Raw genomic sequence first — 23,172 nt, 5'->3', positions numbered from 1 at the left:
ATAATAATCATTAAGTTTCCTGGAGACAGAAGCGCTTTGTGGACTGCTAAAAAATTTGGAACTCTCTTGCAGAGAGAATTGTAGTTCACGTGGCTGATTCAGGTGTGATTGATGGGTACTCCCTACCAGTCAATTAGAAAATATACATTAAGAAAAACCTTATATCATTCATACTACTTAAGCAGTGTTTTATAACTTCAGTGTGATTAACTAATTCTCACGGTACCCCAGTGAAGAATGCCGGTATTATCACTTACACCTGGAAGTTAAAGTGAATAGATGAATAAACCATCGCTTGTTGCTAAATTTACCCATACAAAGAAAGTATCTACGTACTGGGATACCTACACTATCCTCAGATATCAATCTGAGGATAGTGTAGGTATGTTTACATACTATTGCTTGTACATTTTTATTAATGAGAGAATCATTTTGTAGCAAAAGCAAATCTAACAATTTGAGTGTGAATATAACTTGCATTGGTAAAATGGGCATTTAAAAACATTAGAATCACAAAAGTAAAAGTCTATTAAAATATCAAAAAATCTAAACTTCCTCCAACTTAATTTTCTAGGGTAATAATTAAATTAAACCCCAGTATAGTAACTAGAATCTACTTATTCACACCCCCAGTAAATGGCACTTTCCAGTTTAATTAGACGATGTTCACTACAATCATTTTGTTACTCTAATGTATACTCTGGCACATCTAGTCCACTTACATGGCATGTCTGCTGTTATCTGCAGGACTGTTAATTCAAGTTTGCAGGCATGCATTGGTGTTGAGCAGTATAAATTTCCCTCTGTTCAGTATTAGTTCCTTTCAAGCTGCTTCCCTGCTCTATTATGGTGACTGATCGAGTCTTTTCTTAAGTATAATATTTAACATGTTTTAAAGTATTTTGCCTCTGCTCATTTCTAAATCTGTTCATTAGTGAATCTCCATATGGTGGTGATGTTTGATCCTCCCACTGAAGAGTTTCCGAACAATGGTGTGAGGGAGGACTTAAGTGTCCATCTGTAAAAAAAATTTAACAAGCTCCTCTCATTTGTGATTAATGTATTTTTCAGGGGAGTGAGGGGGGATAGAGCCATATCCTTTGTTATGCCAGGGTAAATCCAGTGTTTACTTCACTGAAGGTAGCAGTTGTCTTATTTATAGTAGAATAAATTACAGTATAATTTATACCCAAACACACAGTTTTTTGGACTCTGACAATCTGTCTTTTTACTTTGCCTTTGTACACAGATTCCCAGTCCTGAGTGTTACACCTTTTATAAATTTTTACGTAGCCCATACCAAATGTTTTCTGATCCCCCAATTAAGGAATTTGGCCTGTAGTTTGAAAATAGGTCTATCACAAGTCTCACCCCAGATGTTTAAAAACTGTATGAGGCTCTGTGTAATTTTGGCTATGCTAGTGTTACACTATGAAAAAAAAAAAAAACCCATCCAACCGAGTTAGTCATCTATTATTTATTAAATGAAAATCAAAGTCAGCACTATCTAGTAAGGTTAATTAATACTGCTTTACTTTTCATGGCAGAGCGTGCTGTCAATGCATAATATATAGACAGTCAGGGTTTTTTAACACTTAAGCATAATGATGCTATATAACAGTAATTGCAAATGGATAGTGTGCTACATAAAAAGATAGAAACAATGGGAGAGACCATGGTCACCCTTTGGCTTTGTACTGACAAGTCCATCCTCCCATAAATATTAGTGTTTTTAATCATATACACTTCAGTGTCTATTTTCTAGGTCCCTAGTGGCTCCTCTAGTCCAACCTACATCCTGACAGGACTGATTTCATTACCTCAAATTGTTTTTAAGTCCATAAATCGATATATAAAAAGAGAGAAGGTGATTTCACATACTCTCTTGGCAAGTTGTTCCATTTCCCACCAGGTCTATAGTTAACGTTTTCCTCTAAAATTATATTTAAACTGCAATTTCTTTGCTGTGGCATAAACCCATTATTTCTTGTTCTGCCTTCATTTACGAATAAGAATAATTCATCATGAGGAAGGATGGTCTAGTGCAGTGGTTCTCAACCAGGGGAAGACGTACCCCAGGGGGTACGCAGCGGTCTTCCAGGGGGTTCATCACCTCATCTAGATATTTGCCTGGTTTTACAACAGGCTACATAAAAAGCACTCTCAAGGTCAGTACAAACTAATATTTCATACAATTACTTGTTTATACTGCTCTAGATACTATACACTGAAATGTAAGCATAATATTTATATTCTACTTGATTTATTTTATAATTACATGGTAAAAATGAGAAAGTCAGCAATTTTTCAGTAATAGCGTGCTGTGATGCTTTTTTATTTTCATGTCTGATTTTGTAAGCAAGTAGATTTTTAAGTGAGGTGAAACTTGGGAGTACGCAAAACAAATCAGACTCCTGAGAGGGGTACAGTAGTCTGGAAAGGTTGAGAACTACTGGTCTAGTGGCCAGAATAGTGGTATTTGGTTCTTTCCCTGGCTATACTACAGACTTTCTGTGTGACCTTGAGCAAAATATGCTACCTCTGAGAGCCTGTTTTCTTGCCTAGAAAGGTGGGCTTAACCAGCCAAATCCAAGACATATGGGGAGAATTAACTCCTTCATTTTTGAAGTCCTCTGATGGAAGTTCTGTAGTATTTAAACCTTTGCATATTTTACAAAAGTTGTCTCCATCCTTCTTGCTCTACGCTAAGCTCTCTAATTCCCTTAATCAGCCTTCCTATTATTTTCCCAAATCTTTTTTCCTTTTTCTTTTTCTTTCCTCTGAATTTTCCTACTTCTGTGTTTAGAACTTCTGGGAAACGCATTTTAACAAGGATGGCAAAGTACACAGAGTCCCATAGTCACCTTAAACATCACGACTTGCATTTTTCTGAGCAATAAAATATGCTGTGAACATCTTAGTTATATGATGTTGGATAAATGTTTACAACAGTGTCCCTGACAGCCCATTGGTGAATAACAATATTTATACAGAGACTTGGTGAAATGTTCAATATCACTGAACACGGCTTTGCAGATAAAACACTCCAAAGTAAAGAGAAGATAAATCTTTTAAACATTCATATCTTACAATACAGCTTTTTAAGACTTATTGAGTGGGAGAAGTACATATTGTATGCACTGTAGCAATAAAACATTTTGTGCATTCTTGTTCCTTTTTTTTGTATTGTTCAGACAAGCTGGTTAACTAGCTACAGTTGTGGAAGTGCATATGCTATTAACTCAAACATAAACAGACAATTCCCAGTTGTCCTCACCCCCACTGCTTTCAGCCTACAACCATATTATACCTTCATCATGTTATTTCACCCAGTTCTACAGTGCACATGCCTCCACCTCTATAGAAAATGGTGTTGCGGAAGTTTATGGTCCATCTTATGAGCAGGCAAGATCTCCTCTCTTAGGGTTCCTTTTTTAATACCATTCCGAGTACTTCAGCTTGACAGCTTGGCCACTGAACAATGAGTCCTAAGAAAGGAGGAGATACTCCTGGCCTTCCACAAATCTTCCCACATACTTGGCCTATGCAAGAGTATGGACAAAAAATTTCCCAAAGCTTCAAAAAGTGAAAGAGAGGTTACCTGGCACATACAACGTATCAGAAAAGCACTTAAACGGAAGTAGAACTGATTAATTCAGGAAAACCTTTGCATTGATTTCCTTCCACCCTAAATCCCTTGTCTTGCAGGCAGACAAGTTCTCGATAGGTAGGAGGCTCAAAACCTGTATTACTAAAGGATAGTCAGCTGTAGATATACTGCTCCAAGAAGGGCTTTAATCAACAGAGCCCACTCAGTTCATTCCAAAGCAGTATCCTGGGAAGAAAGGAAGTTAGCCACCACAGAAGAAATCTGTAAAGCTGCCATCTGATCATGCATCAGTGTGTTCATAAAGCACTACAGGCTTTCACTGCAGATGTCTTCTTTGGGAGGAAGGTGTTCCAAATGGTAGTCCCAAAATATAGTAACGTTGTTGATAGAGTACTGTTGCAGATGGCTTGAATGTGCTGCCTGCAGCCGCCTTTCCACCACCACCTTAGGAAATAAGATGGAATCTCAATGGGTTCCATCCTGTCAGAGCAGAGAAGAAATAAACTGAACTGAGAAAAAAAGTATGTGTTCTTCACCACAGTCGGAATATTTGTGTTGATGGTAAGGTGGTTGCAAATTACACAAGCGTCAAGTTTATATATGTCAAAATTTATTTAGCAATGTAAATTCCACGAGGGTGTTGGTTCATTGTTGTATTAAAGCTTCTTCTGCAAGCATGCTGCATGTGTTTCAAATGTAGAATACAGATAGGATTTAATTATTTTTTAAAAATCTCTATTTGAAAAATTATAATGGTGGTATGTCTACTTGTGCAGAACTGTGCATAAGGTTGCCTCAGATTTTTCACTTCTCTGATATTGTTGTGCTAGCTGTATTTCAATTATATTTTCAGTACTACTTTGTGCATGCTACAGTCTATTAGCGATTGCTTACGTGGGTGAGGCAAATGCTATATTAATATGTAATTTTCACTAAGACCATGGAGAGCTGTGGATTTTACCAAAGCATGAGGTGAACATAGGGGCAGAAATGAGAGTTCAAACTCAGTATCACTATTATCTTACACTAATTTCAATTTTGGTATAGACAGTGGCTGTTGTGAATGTGAAGACAGATTGATTATGCAGTAAAAAAAACACATTAGGACAGTAGTTTAATCCAAGGTTCCAACTGTTAGTGGGTGTTTAAAATCTCATGGAATTTCTCAAAAGAGTAGAAGCCTTAACTCCAGTGGTCCTGGTCATAATCCAGCTTTGGTAACAACTGTGCAATCTATTTATCTCAAATTACCCCGTTAGTTTTAAATTGCGTGGATTTATAATTTTCTCGTGGAACCCACTGTATAGCGCTGTTGGCAGTGGTAATGTGTGTGTGGTGTTTAATCTCAGGGGTTACAGCATTTCAAAGGTAGATAAATTGAATTTTACCAAGATGAAAACGTTGCACTCATAGTGTCTTCCATCTGAGGATTTCAAGATACTTTATGTGCAATCTTTATTATCTGATGTCTTGAGATACTGGGCATGTCATTTTGCTGCTGCTGCTTCTGGAACTATGCACACATGAGCACATATTTTCTCTTTGCCTGTATACAGTGTTGAGAGGTTTCCTCAGAGTTGGTTGAGAATGGGTTTGAGAGCCACACTGGAGCTACAAGCAGTTCTGCCAGAAACGAAGAAGTCTGGTTGTGCTGGCAACTGGACCAACATCCATAATACAGCAGGTCTGACGAGGCACAAATGACATGTTTGTTTTAAATGTTGTCTAAAAGAGAGAAGCTGTGTTTAGCTTCAAATTAGTCTGTTGTTCAGTGTTTATGGTTCTTGCATGGATCATTGTGCATCAGCATCACCAAGGAGCTTCTAAAGATGGTGCCAGAGAAGTTGGTATATCCGTTGACATATGGGACCCTTTTGCTCTTTTTATCACTAGCAGAAAGCATGCATGGAAACATAGCTACAATTCTTATCAGTATAATCCACACCCCTGAGCGACGGAGTTATACCAACCTAATCCCCGGTATAAACAGCACTTGTTGATGAGTGGGCTTCTCCTGCTGACATAGTTACCACCTCTCAGGAACGGGGAGTGTCAGGGTTCCCTCCCTACTCTGAACTGTAGGGTACAGATGTGGGGACCAGCATGAAAGACCCCCTAAGCTTATTTCTACCAGCTTAGGTTAAAAACTTCCCCAAGGCACAAATCCTTTCCTTGTCCTTGGACGGTATTGCTGCCACCACCAAGTGATTTAGACCAAGATTCAGGAAAAGGACCACTTGGAGTTCCTATTTCCCAAAATATCCCCACAAGTCCCTTCACCCCATTTCCTGGGGAGGCTTGAGAATAATATGCCAACCAATAGTTTAACCAAGTGAGTACAGACCAGACCCTTGGGTTTTTAGGACACTAAAATCAATCAGGTTCTTAAAAGAAGAACTTTATAATAAAAGTAAAAGAAGCACCTTTGTAAAATCAGGATGGAAGGTAATTTTACAGGGTAATAAAAAGATTTAAAACACAGAGAAATTCCCCTTTAGGCTCAACTTCAAAGTTACAAAAACAGGAATAAACCTCCCTCTTAGCATAGGGAAAATTCACAAGCTAAAACAAAAGATAATCTAACGCATTTCTTTGCTATAACTTACAATTTTTGTAATCTTAGATGCTTATTTCAGGTAGGGTTTTAGGAGATGGTTTTTCCTGCCCTGGTTCCTCTCTGTCCGGGAGAGAACAACAAAGAGAGTACAAACAAAACCTCCCCCCACTGATTTGAAGTATCTTCTTCCCTTATTGGTCCTTTTGGTCAGGTGCCAACCAGGTTATTTGAGTTTCTTAACCCCTTACAGGTAAAGGAGGGATTTTATGCTACCATTAGCTGTATGTTTATGTTAGGGAGAATCTACATCAACAGGAGAAACTCTGGTCGGTGTAGGTAGCGTTTTCACTCAGCACTATAGCAGGGCAGCTACGTCACTGCTCCGCTGTAAAAGTAGATAAACCCAAGTCTTTCTGCTTTGAAAAACATGTTTCCTACTAATGTCTACCCTTCAACCTGACACACCTTAGTGGATGGAAAATAATGGGGGGGAAATTATATTAAGGGTCCAAAATATTTAAATAGCAATATTTCAGCAACAAAGCAACAGGAAATTATTTACTTCCAAATTGTAATACTAGATAATGTTGTTTCTTGGCATTCCAACTTGTTTGCAGACTGAAGACAGGAAAGTGTTCTTGGACCCATTTCCTCTATGGAACTTTAAGTGAGAATTTAGGGGGGAACCAAACCTTAAAGCTGGAAATTACCATCCTTCTGAGCACATAAATTCCATTAATACTACTTGGCATTCTATATCGCCTTCCATCCCAGAATTACAAAATAAGGTAGGTAAGTATTATTCTCCCAGTTTCCCAGTGTTAGCTCAATTCAAATGTTTAATTTCCAAACAATGTTTCTCAGTTTTGATTTTTAGAAAGATGGGACTTCCACTCAAAACCTGCATAGGAAACTTGGCCCCTGAAATTCTGCAAAATCATTTTTAGCAGCCAAATTAATCACATCTTAAAACTTTTCTTGTGCTATGTGAAGACAGAGCCTTTATATCAAGTCCACAAGGTTACTTAGGAAAAAGTTAATGGTTTGTTGCTAATCCACTAAAATAAACTGATGATCTACAAGAAATTTCCTTATGATTTCATAATGTGGACTAAAGTATTACAGAATACTTAGCTTTTGGTATCTTGATGGAAAAACTCCTATAGTAATATATGAAAGTAAATCCTTTTGATGAGCAGGTGCCTTCACAAGGTGTTTGATTCAGATAACAGATCAATATTTGACAATTTGCTCTTTCATGTTTTATTAAAAGATGATATTTGCACAGTGCATTCCTCCCTACCCTCTAGCAATAAATTTGCAGAACATTCAGTACAGTCTTCAGATGTGGGATAATTCCATAGTGATATTCAAGATAAACATTAATGTGTTGATTGTGAATAATGAAAAATGTGATTGTACTATTGTTTAAACCAAAGAGTGCAAATCACAGTCAATTCCACTTTGAATTTGCACAGATAAAGATTTTTTTGTATTGAAATTAAAATATTGATTTCCATTTTAAAAAATTAAACCCCCTGAATTTGTAATGATCAAGGATTTGTGTGTGAATTTATGTAGTGCTTTTTAATAATAATAATAATTAATAAATATTACCTTAAATTTTATTCCAATGAATTCCAAGGGGGCCTCTACAAATATTCAGGAATTATTTCACTACCCATGAAATGCAGCTACCTCTGGTAATTAATGGTGTTAGCTTCCCCAGCAACACTACAAAAGATTAGGACAGGACATGAAGACTAAGATCATGACCAACTGAAAATATAAGGGGAATTATGCTAGGCATCATGTAATTAGCTATTCTGGAATTTTTCCAGGGTACTTATGTATAGTTTTTGTTGTTGTTGACTAACTCTGGGTTTATACGAACACTTTGGTTTTCCCAACTTAATTAACAAAAAAATCTCCTGCTCTTCTTGGTGAACTGGTGGCCAGTATAAAAGCTAGTTAATGATACTTATGTTGCTCGGGGGGTGTTTTTTCCACACACCCCAGAACGTCTGAATATGAAACCACAGAAATTGGTTAACTATCATTAATGTTTTCTTTTGGGGATATTTCACAACCCCAAACTCTACTCTTCTCATGGCTTTCATACTCTGTTAGACTTTCAAAAGTCAGATGCTTTTTTAAATTATGTTCATTTCATAGTTTACTGTGCATCTATAACTGTCATCCTACTTATTTTTCTTTTCTTTCTGATTTACAGCACACACACCTTTCATGTACCTGTTATTGCTTTCCTCCCCTTCAGCCTCTGGGGCAGTCATGATCAAATTAATGTGATCATATAAAGTAGAGGGTTTTTTTGCCCTATTGGTTACTGATGTCTATGGAATGTAGTTGCATACTAGCAGTTTTTGGAACCAATTTCAGATTCTGGGTTTTCTTTTAAATCACATGGTGAAGGCTGCATATGTTTTCTACTGTCAGTATTGAAACTGTGAAAACAGAGCTACCCTAGTCGGCGCTTCCATGTCACACAGTCTGATTTATTGACCCTTGCATGCTAGATTTTAACACCTAATTTAAAAATATAGTTACAGAACAAACAAATCTCCTTTGAGAAAGCAAAACAAGCCCATGATGATTTATTAAAATTCAAGTTATTTTCTCCCATGGGAAAAATACACCAATGCGCAGTGAATTTTCATAATCTCTATTTTCAAAGGCCATCCCAACATTTTAAACCACAACCTCTTGCCCTGAACACCTAAGCAATATTACCTTTTTCATAAGTGTCATTAAAGTTACTTTTTCAATGTGCTGTATTTTTACGGGGTGCAGAGTCTAAGTGAGATAGAGCGCGCTTATATAATTCTCCATGTGTAACAACTAGGCAATGAGGTTTTATAAAAGTAGCATTGGCTTCAGCCCCAGTAATACACAGTATAAACTGTAGTCATTCATTACAGCTGGTCAGGACTCACCACTATTTTTTAGTATTTTCTGTTGGTTATTTTCTAGTTACATCTAACCTATCTGGAAATTAAGTGGGTTCAAGTTATATGCTTCCTTGGATTCAGTGAGGTCTGCATTCCCTTTGGGGAGCAGAAAGGGGCTTCCAGGAGGCAGACCCCAACTTTCTCTGGTGAAAGAAGCAAGAACACCTTTTTGTTAACAGGTCTCTCTCTACCCCTTCCAATCCTGATCCCTCTTTTTTGAGTAATATACTGTCATAGAGCTTCTCTGTAGTTAACTAAATGAAACATAGACCTTGTAAAAGTGAAATAGTAACTAATTTATTTTTTTTTTTAACATGCTCTAATAATTGCAGGTTTAGTTGATATAAAAGTTGGATCCCTCACTGACGATCTTCTCTTGCAATAACTGACCATTTATGGGCATGATGATACTGGAATATTGTACACTCTCTGTCTGTCTACCATAGGACCTCTCTCTGCACTCTCTAAAAATACTCTGTTTGGCATGTCAGCTTTCCTTGCTGAAGCCCATACAATTTAGAAGAGACTTTGTTTTTCCAGCTCACTTCCTTTAAAATCTCAACTACACTGCATATCTGAAAGCATGTCTTTTCTCCCTTAATTGGTATGTACATAGCTCTTGTATCTTCAAGATAACTTGCAAACTAAATTATCCTTCTGGATCCAAGAGGTTAAATGACTTGCCCAGTCAGATTTCAGCTCTTTGTTTTGACTTTAAAGTCAGAGTGCTCCTTCCATTGGTGTTAATAGCTGCTACACAAAAACTCCATGCATCAGTGGCATTGCACCATTTGTAATCAATCTTCTTAGTGATATCAGATATAATGCTTATACTTTCCCCCTAAACTCGGGGGAATCTGGAGTAGTCTCTATGGCCTATGGCCCTAGTGAATTGGTAGAGAACAAATTGAACTGAATAGAAAAGAATGTAAGTGACCTGGTGGTGGATTCGGTGCTGGTTGCTGTCTGAAGTTAAAAGAATAGCAGAGGCAAAGGACATCATGCAGATCTTAAGTTTATATGTCAAAAGAAATGGAGAGAGTTGGCTGTACCAGTTACACAGAAATTCTCAGGCCTTCCTCGTGTAAGAGGAGCTCAGACGTGCTACAGAAATGACCCGTTGACTCTTTTAACACCCCCAGCTGGCTGGTCTATGAGATGGCTTGCCTACAAGAGTTATCCCTTCTTTCCTATTAGAGGTGAATGTAGGGATGTGGTGGAGAAACGATGAATAAAGGGATGAGAGGCTACAGGAAAACCTGAAGAACCTTCTGACTCCGCTCTTAAGATGTGGGGAAGAAGAGGGAGGGAAGCCTCTACTCTGATACTGGGGACAGGATCCAGCACCTCCACTGCCAAATGAAGTAGACATTAAAATAAACCAGGGAGAGTGCTTGTGAGAAAAGAACAGTGAGACAAGGTGAAGAACAAGGAGATCTGATGCTATTTTTACTTCTAAGGAAGTAACAGCTACAGTAACATCAGCAGCTGCTGCCTTGTATCACATTTCAATAATAATGCTATAAAAAAAGCTACTGTATATTCAATAGCTCCTCCATATGACCTCCAGCTAGCAATTCCTCGTGGGGCTTCTACTGCAAAGCTAACCACTGCGGAGTGGGCAGTTAACATGAGAAGGCAGAAGATTCTTTGTCTTGCACTCACAAACGTAACACACACTGTTTTCCTGTCTAGGTAGGTATAACTTCTTTGTCTCTCCCTCCAGCAGTTATAGCTGCAGCTGCTCAGATTTTGCTGAGTAGTAGCCGTGTTAGTCTGTACCCGTAAAAAGCACAGGAGTACTGGGAATGGCTGAGCACATCGAATCTATTTCCCCCATGTTACGTATCCTCACAGCTTCTTGTCAAACTGTCTTAAATAGGCTAGCCTGATTATCACTTCAAAAGTTTTTTTTCTCCTGCTGACAACAGTTCATCTTAATTAATTAGCCTCTTAGAGTTGGTTGGGCAACTCCCACCTTTTCATGTTCTCTGTATGTGTATATATATATATATCTCCTCACTGTATGTTCCATTCTATGCATCCGATGAAGTGGGCTGTAGCCCACGAAAGCTTATGCTCAAATAAATTTGTTAGTCTCTAAGGCCTGGTCCACACTACCCCCCCACTTCGGACTAAGGTACTCAAATTCAGCTACGTTAATAACGTAGCTGAATTCGAAGTACCTTAGTCCGAACTTAGCGCAGGTCCAGACGCGGCAGGCAGGCTCCCCCGTCGATGCCGCGTACTCCTCTTGCTGAGCTGGAGTACCGGCGTTGACGGCAAGCACTTCCGGGATCGATCCGGGATCGATTTATCGCATCTAGACAAGACGCGATAAATCGATCCCAGAACATCGATTGCCTGCCGTCGGACCCGGAGGTAAGTGTAGACGTACCCTAAGGTGCCACAAGTACTCCTGTTCTTTTTTTCAGATTTTTCTGTTTTCATATATTGAATTAAACATCTTTCACGTTGAGTTAAGCAGTTCCTGGTTAAAATTTCACCAGCAAACTGAACAGAAAGTTGAATGAAAGGGTCTATTACTGCTAAATCACCCCTGCCAGAGATCACTTATCCCCTCGTCCATATACAAATATTTTATTGCACCATATCAGCATTTTAAAAAAAGATATGGGGAAAGTGTGTGTGCACGCACACACACACGATCCAAACTGATCATTGTGTTCCGTTCTCAATCTATTCAGTATATTTTTTACTTAAAGCATTTCCAGCAAGTACAATTAATAGACATTTGTTTGCCAAGTGGTCTTTCCTTGTTCCTCGGTTGTAACTATAACAACGTGTTCCTGTTTAAAGGACAAAAACAGAATAAATCCCTCAGCCTCCCACCAGTACTTACTGCAAACACTTGCATCCCCAGAATGTAATTTATCACAAGGAGAATTTTTGTAAGATCCCCTTGATAAAACATTGGCAGCATGTCACTGCACAGATCCAACTATTCTTGGTCGGTGGCCCAAGATGGGATTGAGGGTATCACACTGAGTATTATATTCCTTACCCATCTTTCTACTTTTATTTATTTTTAATTTAAATTACTACTCGTGAAATATGAACCATGGGAAAAAGTAGCCTTTGGAGCACATAATGTTTTCAGATAGAGTTCACCAATTAGAGAAATAATGAAGGATTGCTTTCATAATCTTCCAGGGATTTGATTACTCAAGATACAGGAGGCAAAGAAATCTGGCAGTGGCGTGGGGGCATATAATGAGGATTATCAATAACCAGAAGAATATGGAGTGAGGTCTTGGGACCAAATCTGAAGGAATATGAAACAATGGAGTTATTGTTTTAAAAAAAACTTATGCCTCTAAATATGTTTTCTTCCCCAAAATAAGATCCAGAAGTATTTATTATGGACTTAAATCATTCTCAATAGCTACGGCAATTCTATCTCAAACAACTTAATGCTTGGTATACGTAAGTTTTACACAAGAAAACTCGAGATAGAGATCAATATAATACAAATTTCAATAAACATTTTTGTTTCAACAGGCAAGGCGTCTGAGTCATGAGCAGAGCTAGTCTATGTAAGTCCTAGTTGCTCTTGCAGCTCTGGAAGGTGTATGGCAGATAGAAAGATACATATTCAGTTCTCAGACGAGCTGGATTAGCTGTTTTCCTGAGGATTTTACACACTCTGAAGTGTGGTGTTTTTTGTTTTTCTTTTGGTTGTTTTGTTTTTAATACTCTGCATGAACGTTGTTCTTGCAATGACTATTATGCATTAGCAAAGAGGCAAAACGAAGTATTGCAGGTTCACAGAGATGACAGTAAAGACATCATTAGTGATTTTATTTGTAGATGAAAGCTAAGAAAACATCCTCTCTGGTTCTAAACAGTCAAATTCTCAGCCAAGGAAACAATCTGCATTCTCTGTATATGTTTGTAAATAATGTACGTACTTACGACAAGCTGTTTACTACCATTTGCAGCTTTGAGGTTTTTGCGTGGTTCCAGATATTGCATATGCAAATTACCAGAGAGAATTCTTTAGCATTTTGCTATTTTAAACTGTCTCTAAAAACATCTGACATCCAAGCAGGATCTACAAAAAGGAGTCCAAAGCACATAATGCAACTTTTGTGACTGGACTAGGGAACGTATGAAAGGGGCTGAGTAAGAGTTTGGGGGAAGACCGAACAGGCAGCTAAGGTCTTTGAAAAGCAAATCCCAAACACATAACAACCATTTTAAGTGTCTCCAAGTGGCCATTTTTTCCCCTCAATTTATTCCGCTTGGTGCTGTTACCACTGGCTGAAAGGGGAATCTACCATTATATCATCTTTTTAGGTGAGTTTCTTTTGTCTCTCAGTATCGAAAGTCTGCACGTAGAGTAGTGAAATGGCTTGCACAGTTTAAGTTTAAACAATGATATGGGATAAAAATACAAGTTAGACTTGAAAACTTGACTTCTGCTTTCACTTGAACAACAAGCCTGGGTAGGACAAAAAGTAATCCGCTTAATCTGAATCAAGGGAAATTTAGGTTAGATATTAGGAAAAACTTCCTGACGGTAAGGATGGTTAAGTAGTGGAATACACCTCTACCCCGATATAACGCAACCTGATATAACACGAATTCGGATATAACGCAGTAAAGCAGTGCTCCAGGTGGGGGGCTGTGCACTCCGGTGGACCAGATCAAGTTCGATACAACGCGGTTTCACCTATAACATGGTAAGATTTTTTTGGCTCCCGAGGACAGTGTTATATCGAGGTAGAGGTGTACATTACCAAGGGAGGTTGTGGAATCCCTGTCACTGGAGGTTTTCAAGATCAGGTGAAACAAAACCTGTCAGGGGTTGTCTAATATACTTTCCTCTGCCTCAGGGAGGGGCAGGAGAAGAGGATGGATTAAAAGCCTTCTAGCGGTGCCTTCCAGCCCTACATTTCTATGATTTTATTAATTTCACACAACAAATGGCATAGGTTGATTAAGGAGAGGGGAGAATGAAGTGTAAATACCCCAGGAATCTAGAGTTAAAATAAATGCAGGCAAAAGGGCTTCCCTGAGTTGGAGTTCATCTTATGAAATAAAAGGGAGGCTCACAGGCACAAGCATTTGTGTCTGAATAATTCACGTTAGCTGAGTTTGGCCTCATATCCACTTTTGGCTAGGCTTCTGGCTCAACAGTGAGGCCAGACACTGGTGGTATATTCTCTGTTCAAGGGGAAAGTGTTAACTCTTTCCCTGGCCACCATTGGAAGGCGGACATAAACCCTGTAGCGCTATTTTTCACCTTTATGTATAATTCTTAATGGCCTTTTCAAAACAACCATAGAGCACCAGAAGGAAACAAAGTTATCAGTGAAAAAACTGACATGCACACAGCGTAAGCTCTGAATGATGCCAGTAAGATAACCAAAGAGCAAAGAAAAGGAAGTTTATTTTCAAAAAAATAAACAATCTGAATGTATTCTTAGCTGGATTCTCTGTCTCATGGTTTAAATCTAAACTACTTGCTGGAAAAATGCCACAGGATGGGGCATACAGTCAAACTTAAATGAAGGAAGAGCCTTCTTTATACAGATACTCACCTGCAAACTGTATTCTTATCAGTAACCTTCTTAATCCTTGAAGATTTACATGTCCCAAAGAAAATACCTTTATCTGACGTTCCCTTGACTGGATTAAAGATAAAAGAAGGCTTTCCCACTGTTCCAATCTCGCACAGTAAAAGTTGCCTTTGATATGTTTGTAAAAGATGTTTTAGATTCATATGTATAATGTTAGTGCTAGTGCTTTATCTTCCTTCCATTAATTAGATATTTGCAATATCTTCAAGTAAAAGTTTTCATAGGCATTTGAGGAAGCCTCCCTAGAAAAGGGAACATTTCATTTTCAGAGCCAGATTTTTTTGGTATGGCCTTTCTTGTCTGTCACTTTGAGAACAAAGTTGGATAATCTATACACATACCTTGCAGTTGTTTTCAGTTTCAAAAATCAGACAAAACTGGTTAAAATAAAACAGTGTCCGTGCTAGCTCTGATGAATAATATTAAGAATCATTGTAGGCTTTCCCCATATCTACATTAAAACATTTATAAACTGTTTTAGTTGCACTATCCTTTGAGTTCCTATCCCATAATCCCTGGAACAGCTCCCAGAAGGAATAGATTTTGGGATGTTAAAAAAAATAAAGACACTGGTGGGCTGTGGGAAGTCTAGTTGAACTGTTTTCAGTCTGTCCATGTCCACACTAGCACTAAAATGATTCAGAACAAGCAGATTCAGACTGAACCACTTCTGAAATGTGTTTACAACTCAGTTTACTCCAGTTGGTTCTTAGAATGCTCAGTGTTGTCAACTTTCATGATTATGTTGCAAGTTTCCTATTTGGTGTTTTTGTTTCAAAGCCCCAACTCTACAATTCATGTAATTTCATGAGAATTTCAGCTTTTGAATAAAAAGCACCTACAATTATTATTTTTAAAATTAGATTTTTAACCAATGTAATGATTTGGGGGGCCTGACCCTATTTTTTTAATGCTCAGGATTAGCAATACTGCATGCTTGTGTAAAAAAACAACAACAACAAAAAACACCTATATGAACACCTTTATGTGGCTGCATAGAGGGGTAAACATTTTAGGGAGCTAAACTAGATAATAGGATGGTAAAATTTATTTAATATATAGTCACCTTGTAAGGAGTGTTCCGGGCTTGTACCCTCTCACTTTTCTAATTATTGACTAGTAATGTTGCTTGGCAGACTTAAGGTCCAGAATACTCTGTTTGATCTGAATTGGGCAGCAAGATCTCCTGGTTTCTGCAACACTCTGGGCCAAAGAGTAGAGATTTTTCCACCAGCTTCAGGTAATTAAAAAGTTGTGAGGATCTCAATGCACTTGATAAGCAAATTAACAATGCTATATACATATATGCAGTATTTCTTGTGATGTAATTTGTTATATTGAAATCAGTTCATTTTAGGCCGTCCCTACATTTTAAATACCCTGTAGTTTCTTAGATGACAAAGTATTGTAGAAGTTTTCAGGGAGTGAGGCTAGAGATTTTGGCAACTGAAGACATAGTGACAGTTGTTGACACATGGGAGGTATTGAGAAGTGGTCTATAAGTATCTAAATGGGAAGCCAATATTTGATAATGGATTCTTCAGTCTAGCAGACAAAGGCATAACAAGATCAAATAGCTAGGAAGTTGAATCTAGACAAATTCAGACAGTAACAGTAAGGGTAATTAACATTTGGAATAATTTAGCAAGGGTCAACATCATGGTGATTTCTCCATTACTGGCAACTTTTTAATAAAGATTGTATTTTTTTTTTAAATTATGCTCTTGTTCAAAATAAATTACTTTGGGAAGGTTCTATGGCCTGTTTTATGCAGGTCAGACTAGATCAGTGATTCTAAACCACGGGTACACGTATCCCTGAGGGTATGTACAGGTCTTCCGGAGGGTACAGCAACTCATTTAGATATTTGCCTAGTTTTACAACAGACTACATAACAAGCACTGGTTAAGTCAGTAAAAACTAAAATTTCACACAGACAATGATTGTTTATACTGCTCGATCTACTATGCACTGAAATGTAAGTACAATATTTATATTCCAATTTTTATTTTATAATTGTATGGTAAAAATGAGAAAGTCAGCAATTTTTCAGTAATTGTGTGCTGTGACACTTCTGTATCTTTATGTCTGATTTTGTAAGCAAGGAGTTTTTAAGTGAGCTGAAACTTGGGGGTACGCAAGTCAAATCAGGCTCCTGAAAGGGGTACAGTAGTCTGGAAAGGTTGAGAACCACTGAACTAGATGATCACAATGATGATTCCTTCTGGCCTTGGCATCTACTCTTTGGAATTTGGTATTCCCAACTCAAAAGTGTTATTTCTACTCATGAAATCTTTTAACTATAATTTAACTCCCCATCTCCAAGACCTAATCTTTCCTTCCTGTATAAAATATAGCCAGGTATTACAGTATTTTACGCTGGATTTATGGCTTATTATAACAATCTGTAACCCACTAACCCCACTTTTTTGTCCTATGACTGCAGAGGTGTTAACGGACCACTTCACCTTGATTGGTCTCTTAGAATATGTGTTAACTACTTATGCTAAACAACCTTTTCCACCTTGTATTTAGCTGTGACACTGAGGTTCTGTCTACACTGGACTTTCGTTGGCAAAACTTTTGTCATTCAGAGGTGTGAAAAAAACACATACACACACCCCCAACGACAAAAGTTTTGGCGACGAAAAGCGCCAGTGTGAACAGCGCTTTGTCAGCAGAAGAGCTCTCTCCTGCCGACAAACAGCAGTTACACCGTGCCCCTTTTAGCAGCACAGCTGTAGTGGCACAGCCATATTGCTAAATGCTGTGTAGTGTAGACAAAGCCTGAATACCTTTCCCAGACCTGAAGAAGATATCCTTGTAGCTTGAAAGCTTGTTTCACCAACAGAAGTTGGTCCTATGAAAGATATTACCTCACCCACTTTGTGTCTCTAATATCCTGGGACCATTACAGCTATAACTACACTGCAAACAGCATCCAACTGATCAGTGTTATCCCACCATGTTTTAGAAATGTCTATTTTATCGAAGTCCTCTTCAGTTGCTAGACATTCTAGTTCATCTATTTTTGCTGTTTAAGTTTCTTGCATTGGTATATTCAGGTATGTATAGATCTGGACTCAAACGTTTTCTACTGCCTATTTAATCGTAGTTCCTATAAAACTCCCTTTGTTGTGGCAGGACAGATGCAATTTTAAGGCTTAAGGATTATATTATGTAGCTTTTCATTCTTGTATGTGTGTATAAATGTATATAACCCGTAACGGGTGGGCAACGCTGCATTTTGTTGTGTATCTTTTGTACTGGTGAGAGTCTTAAAAATGAAGGCGAACATGAGGTAAAATTACTACCCTATCAGTTAAAACTGGAAACAATTGTATTGGTGTTTAAAATACCCTTTTACGCATGTTCAATAGAAGAACTGCACCACCCCACAGAAGATCCCATCGCTTGGCTAGACGACTCTGCACACGCTAAATAAATAGTAATTAATAAGCAACTGACTTCGGTAACAATCCACTGCAGTTCTTTAGTTGTAGGGAACTTTTTTATGTTGAAAATTTCCTCAGCATCAATTTTGGACCACTGTACTCTGGTACAAAAATACAGGGCATTTAATTGGGCTGGGCACAAAATAGTGGCACCATGCAGTGATAAATTGGTCAAAGCACCAGGAGCAGTGGTGCTAACTCTCTGGGAAGAGAACAATGATAACTTGTGTGGTAAATTTACAGTGGTGCCTCCTCTGGAGTGCTAAGTTTGTTAGAGGTCTTAATACAGCAAATGCGGCATTAAATTTGCCAGGAGTGTGAAGTGTTAAATCTGCTGCAGAGCAGGCCAGTGTGCTATTAAATTAACTTGATTTTGAAGGGGGAGGATGCTGCAAAAGGAGGAAGGGACAGCAAAGAAAACCATAGCTATTTAGTGTTGGAAGAGCAGAGCTGGAAAATTCTGAGGAGTTTCCTGCATTAAGGTGGTGGCTTGGACGGGGGGGGGGGGGGTGGAGAATCTTGAGGTGGCTGAGGGAGAGGGTTTGGGCGGGAAAATGTTGAGGAAGGTTGCACGGGCAGCTGCTGAGGGACGCCATGGGCGGGCAATTCCTGAGGCGGCTAGTGGGAGTGTGTGGCTTGCGCTTGGAGTTGGGTGGCTCCGATTGGAGGGAAGATAGAGGTGGGCTCCCCTAGGGGGAGGAACCCGGGGTGGAGTTGTGGAGCTGGAGCGACGCTGTTTGTGGCCGCTGTGTGGCTCTATTATCATTAGCAGCTGCTCAGCTGCAGCAGGTGGTTGAGGGATAGGGTGACCAGATGTCCTGATTTTATAGGGACAGTCCCAATATTTGGGGCTTTGTCTTATATAGATGACTATTACCCCCCACCCGCTGTCCTGATTTTTCACCCTTGCTATCTGGTCACCCTATTGAGGGATGGGGGAGCATCGCATTAGAAGGAAAGCTACGTAGCCTTGGCTTTGCGGATGATGGGCTCTCAGGTTGCCCTACCTGATGTCCATCTCCAAAAGAGCTGCTACAAGATACCTTCCCATTATAATGGGCAGCATCTGCCTGCAATATCTGAAGGGAGAACATACAATGAAAGCTTTGGTGTTGGGTGGGTAACACCTGTGCATTTTGTGGAGAGGTGCTAGGGGGAAAGCACCTGTTATAAGTAATTAGGAGAACAAATCTGCCTCCACCCCCAATTTCCATCTTGAAAATTTTGGGCTACTTGGAATTGGAGATAAGAACGCAGAGACCACCACAGAGGGTCGCATTTTTGTAAATCTAGATAAATGCAGCCACTGGTGGGACGACTAGCAGCCAGTAGATGTTGCAAGTCTGAGGTTTCAGCCAAGCATGCCAGAGAAGCCACTTACAGTATGTCTACACTGCCAGGTGAAGTTGTGATTGTTGCATGCCTGTGTTAGCTTTAATCGAGCTAGCCTGGATAACAGTCGCAGTGTCTATGTGGAAGCATGGGTTAGCAACCGAAGTACAAGCTCTGTGTCCCTGCAGCACAAACGTGATCTCTATTTAAAGGTGAATCTGACTGTGATTCTCCAGCAATAGAATCTGCTCATAGCAGATCAGGGTTTGAAAAGGTATTCTTAACCCCTTGCTTTGCAGTAGGACATGTTTCCAATACATGTATTGCTACACATTTAAAGGTTCCCATCAATTAAAATTTGAGAAGTCCATCACACAAACAGCCTGACATACAAGGCATACAACTGCTAGTCCATGCTACCCACATTACCTGGATAGCCCCTGTCTACCATTTCCTCAGCTTCCCCCATCCTCTCCCTGAGGGGGAAGCCAGCTTCCACCTGTTTGACAGGTGCAATCGAAGTTGGCATCAACCTGTTCTGCTTGAGGAGTTTCCAGCTTCTGCTTTTCTCCCAAGAACAGATCATTAGTTCGAGAAGTTTGAGGAGGAGATGCTCAAAACATGTTAAAACTGTTTGTGGCTTTGCATTCCAGTCTCCTTTAGATCATCTTTCTTTTTACTACAACACCTGCCTACTTAGAACCACAGTGCAGGGTTGGAACACCAGTAATGTCCCCCCCAGCAGCAGCCCCTACTGCTCTCCAAGGTTTGTGGGTGGGGGGAAGCCTTTGAGACAGACGGGGAAGGGACAATTCCTCCAGCATTTGCTAATTTGGACTTTTCTACCCTGCCCCATGCCTGTGGGCTAAGCTGCCTGCAGTACCGCCTGTGGTCGCTAGAGGTCGCTGTACGGCTTGTTTAGCTGTGAGCAGCTGTTTGAGATCTACAGTTCCAGGTGTGAGACCCGCAGACCAGAGCCCAGGAGAGCCTGCAAGGCGAATTCTCAGGCAGCCAAGGCCTCACCCCCTCGGCAATGGTGCACAAAGCAGGTAAGAAGGACCTCCCTGGGTAGGAAACCTCAGCTTTTTCCTAGAGCCTGCAGCCTGCTGGGAAGAGACTAGGGCGGGACATGGGGCTTGCATGAGGAGAGGGGAAGCAGACGTGGGAGCTGGTTTAGGGGAGTTGGGGGCTGCAGTGTGTGCGTGGGAAGGGGAGCTAGACTGGGCAGAGCTGCAGAGGGGGCCTGGTTGGGAGCCATGTCATGCCCAAGGGGCGCGAAGGGATGCCCTGTTTGTCCCTTTCAGGCTGACGTTTCACATCTCAGAACATGCATTAATAACTTTCTGTATAAGTTGCAAGGTATTATATGTAATAAAAATACGTAGCAAGACTTTTTTTTTCCCTGAGGGGCAGATAGAATGGTGAAGGGGTCTTGTGTTATGTTTTGTTATCGAGTTGGGTTTTTTTAATGACATGTCAAATTAATTTAATTGTTGTAATATAGGTGTTTTCAGTACTGAGCTTCGTGGAACTAGGCTTCTGCGGTGGGTGCATTGTATAAATGGGAACAGAGTGCTTGAGCCTGAATTTTTTTATGAAACAAGAATAACATGCGCTGCAGCCGCATGCCAAGTACGGGTGACAAGACATCAAACTCGTTGCTTGGAAGGGAACAGAACATTCCTGAGCTTGCACTGACCAAAGAGATGCTGATGCAGTGCGTTGCCCAACAGCTGACACTGCATGCTGATGAAAAATTATTCTTTAAATAAGTTGAACTGAAGACACTTAGGGAGAAATACACCCTTGTGCCTAAAGAATGCACAAGTCTCTTAGCACCACTTAAGCCCCACTTTAAGGGCTTGAAGTTCAGCTATATTCTGTACCGTGATTGCAAATGTTGCACCTACTCATCCAATAGGTCTTTGTGTATGTGCGGAGTCATATCTGCTTACGCTGCTCACAGCACATTTTCATTACTTTTGTTTAATCCTCTTACCATTTCAGAGCCAACACAACCCTGCAAGAGGGATCTGGATTCTATTCTGTCTTAAGCATCTTGAACAAAATTATTAATTAAATTCCCATTAGAAAACCATTACTGTTGATGGGTGAGCCAGAAAGAAGCCAGTATGAATTTCAGCATATGATGGGCTGACTATTAAATAAACAACTCTCTTTTAAAATGTAAATGGAGTGCAGATGATCTGGCCTTATTAGGAGGAACCCCCATAATGTTCTATCCCCCCTCTGTCCTGCAATGAACTCCTGAACCTACACAAAGTTCCTTGCAATACTGGGGCTTTACTTCTCAGAGTATAACTGCAGTTTAGATTATAAGGGGATTGATGCAGGCCCTCTACACGGGGGTAAATCTCACCCTTCTAGAATAAGAAGATATCCCTAGAGTAATGCTTGAAGTCTTCCACATTGAGGCATATATAGAATATGAAAGACTATTTTGTATAGAGCTGAAGCTATTGACTTTGCCAGCAGCTTTTTTTCCTTCCCCCTGTCCAGCAGTTAAAATATTTGGGAGTGAATGAGTGTTGTCTCCTTCACAGTAAATCACGTTTTCCAACTGCTTGCTGCTACAGTGTAATTAACGTAGTTAATTAATAGCACTTTGTCCATTTATATGAGAAACTCAGTGCTTTGCATACAACTAATTCATTGTCACAGAACCTTTGAAGTGCTGAAGGAGTAAATCCATTTTCCAGTTGGGTAAACTGAGGAACAGCCAGGTGCCCAAGGAGCTGAAAATAGACCCCCAGGAGTCCTGAAGCCCGGTGCTGTGGTCTAGCCACTCTTAATGCAGTTTGAGAGCCCACCCTTCTGTGGATGTGGAAATGAGTGTGATTTAATGAGCATGATGATTTCAATGAAGAAGGCTGTGACTACACCTTAAGCATCCTCTCATAAGATGCAGACGTCTTGTTCCATGAACAGAGCATTGTTCTCGGCGGGACCATGCTGAGGAGCGATCACCTTGCCAAGGTCTTAAAAAATGAAGACGCATGACTTTTATACAAGATTGCATTGTTTCTGTTGTTGCCTGGAAACCTGGATGGGGATGGGGCAGCAAAACATGAGGCTGTCCAATAACTTTAGTTTACTACACGTTGTAAAACAGCCACAAAGCGAAGTCTCTTTGCTCCACAGCCTCTCAATAGTCTTCCTGGTTTTGGGAAATGGATGGAAGTAGTGGAACCAGGTAGTACAAAGAAGTTTAAGGGATGGATGGATGCCTAGCTAGCTAGCTAGCATCCCACTAAATAGCAATGTGTCCATGCTGCCATGAAGATGTATTGGGTCACCCTATGGTTCCATTTTATCCAAAGTAATCCGAGCACTCCCCACTTCAACAGGAGTGGAAGGGCACAAAGCACTGTGCAGAATCGGGCCCTACAGTCTGCATAATTCCAGTGTGTGCAATTAGTATCTCAGAGGCCAATGTAAAGGAAGGATCCTCCCAAAGACCTCAGGGACCATTGACATCATAATGCACAAATGGAACGGGGAACACCTCCAAAGATACAACCTCAATTGTCTAGAAGAGATGGGGAAAATAGCGTCCTCTTCTTAGCACTTGCTGTGAGGGCAGAGAGAGAGAGAGAAACGCCAGGCCGATGAAAGATTCAGA

The sequence above is a fragment of the Terrapene carolina genome, unplaced genomic scaffold (assembly GCF_002925995.2).
Source record: "Terrapene carolina triunguis isolate 2854851 unplaced genomic scaffold, T_m_triunguis-2.0 Scaffold231, whole genome shotgun sequence".
Lineage (NCBI taxonomy): Eukaryota > Metazoa > Chordata > Testudines > Emydidae > Terrapene > Terrapene triunguis.
This window is presented reverse-complemented; position numbering follows the sequence as displayed.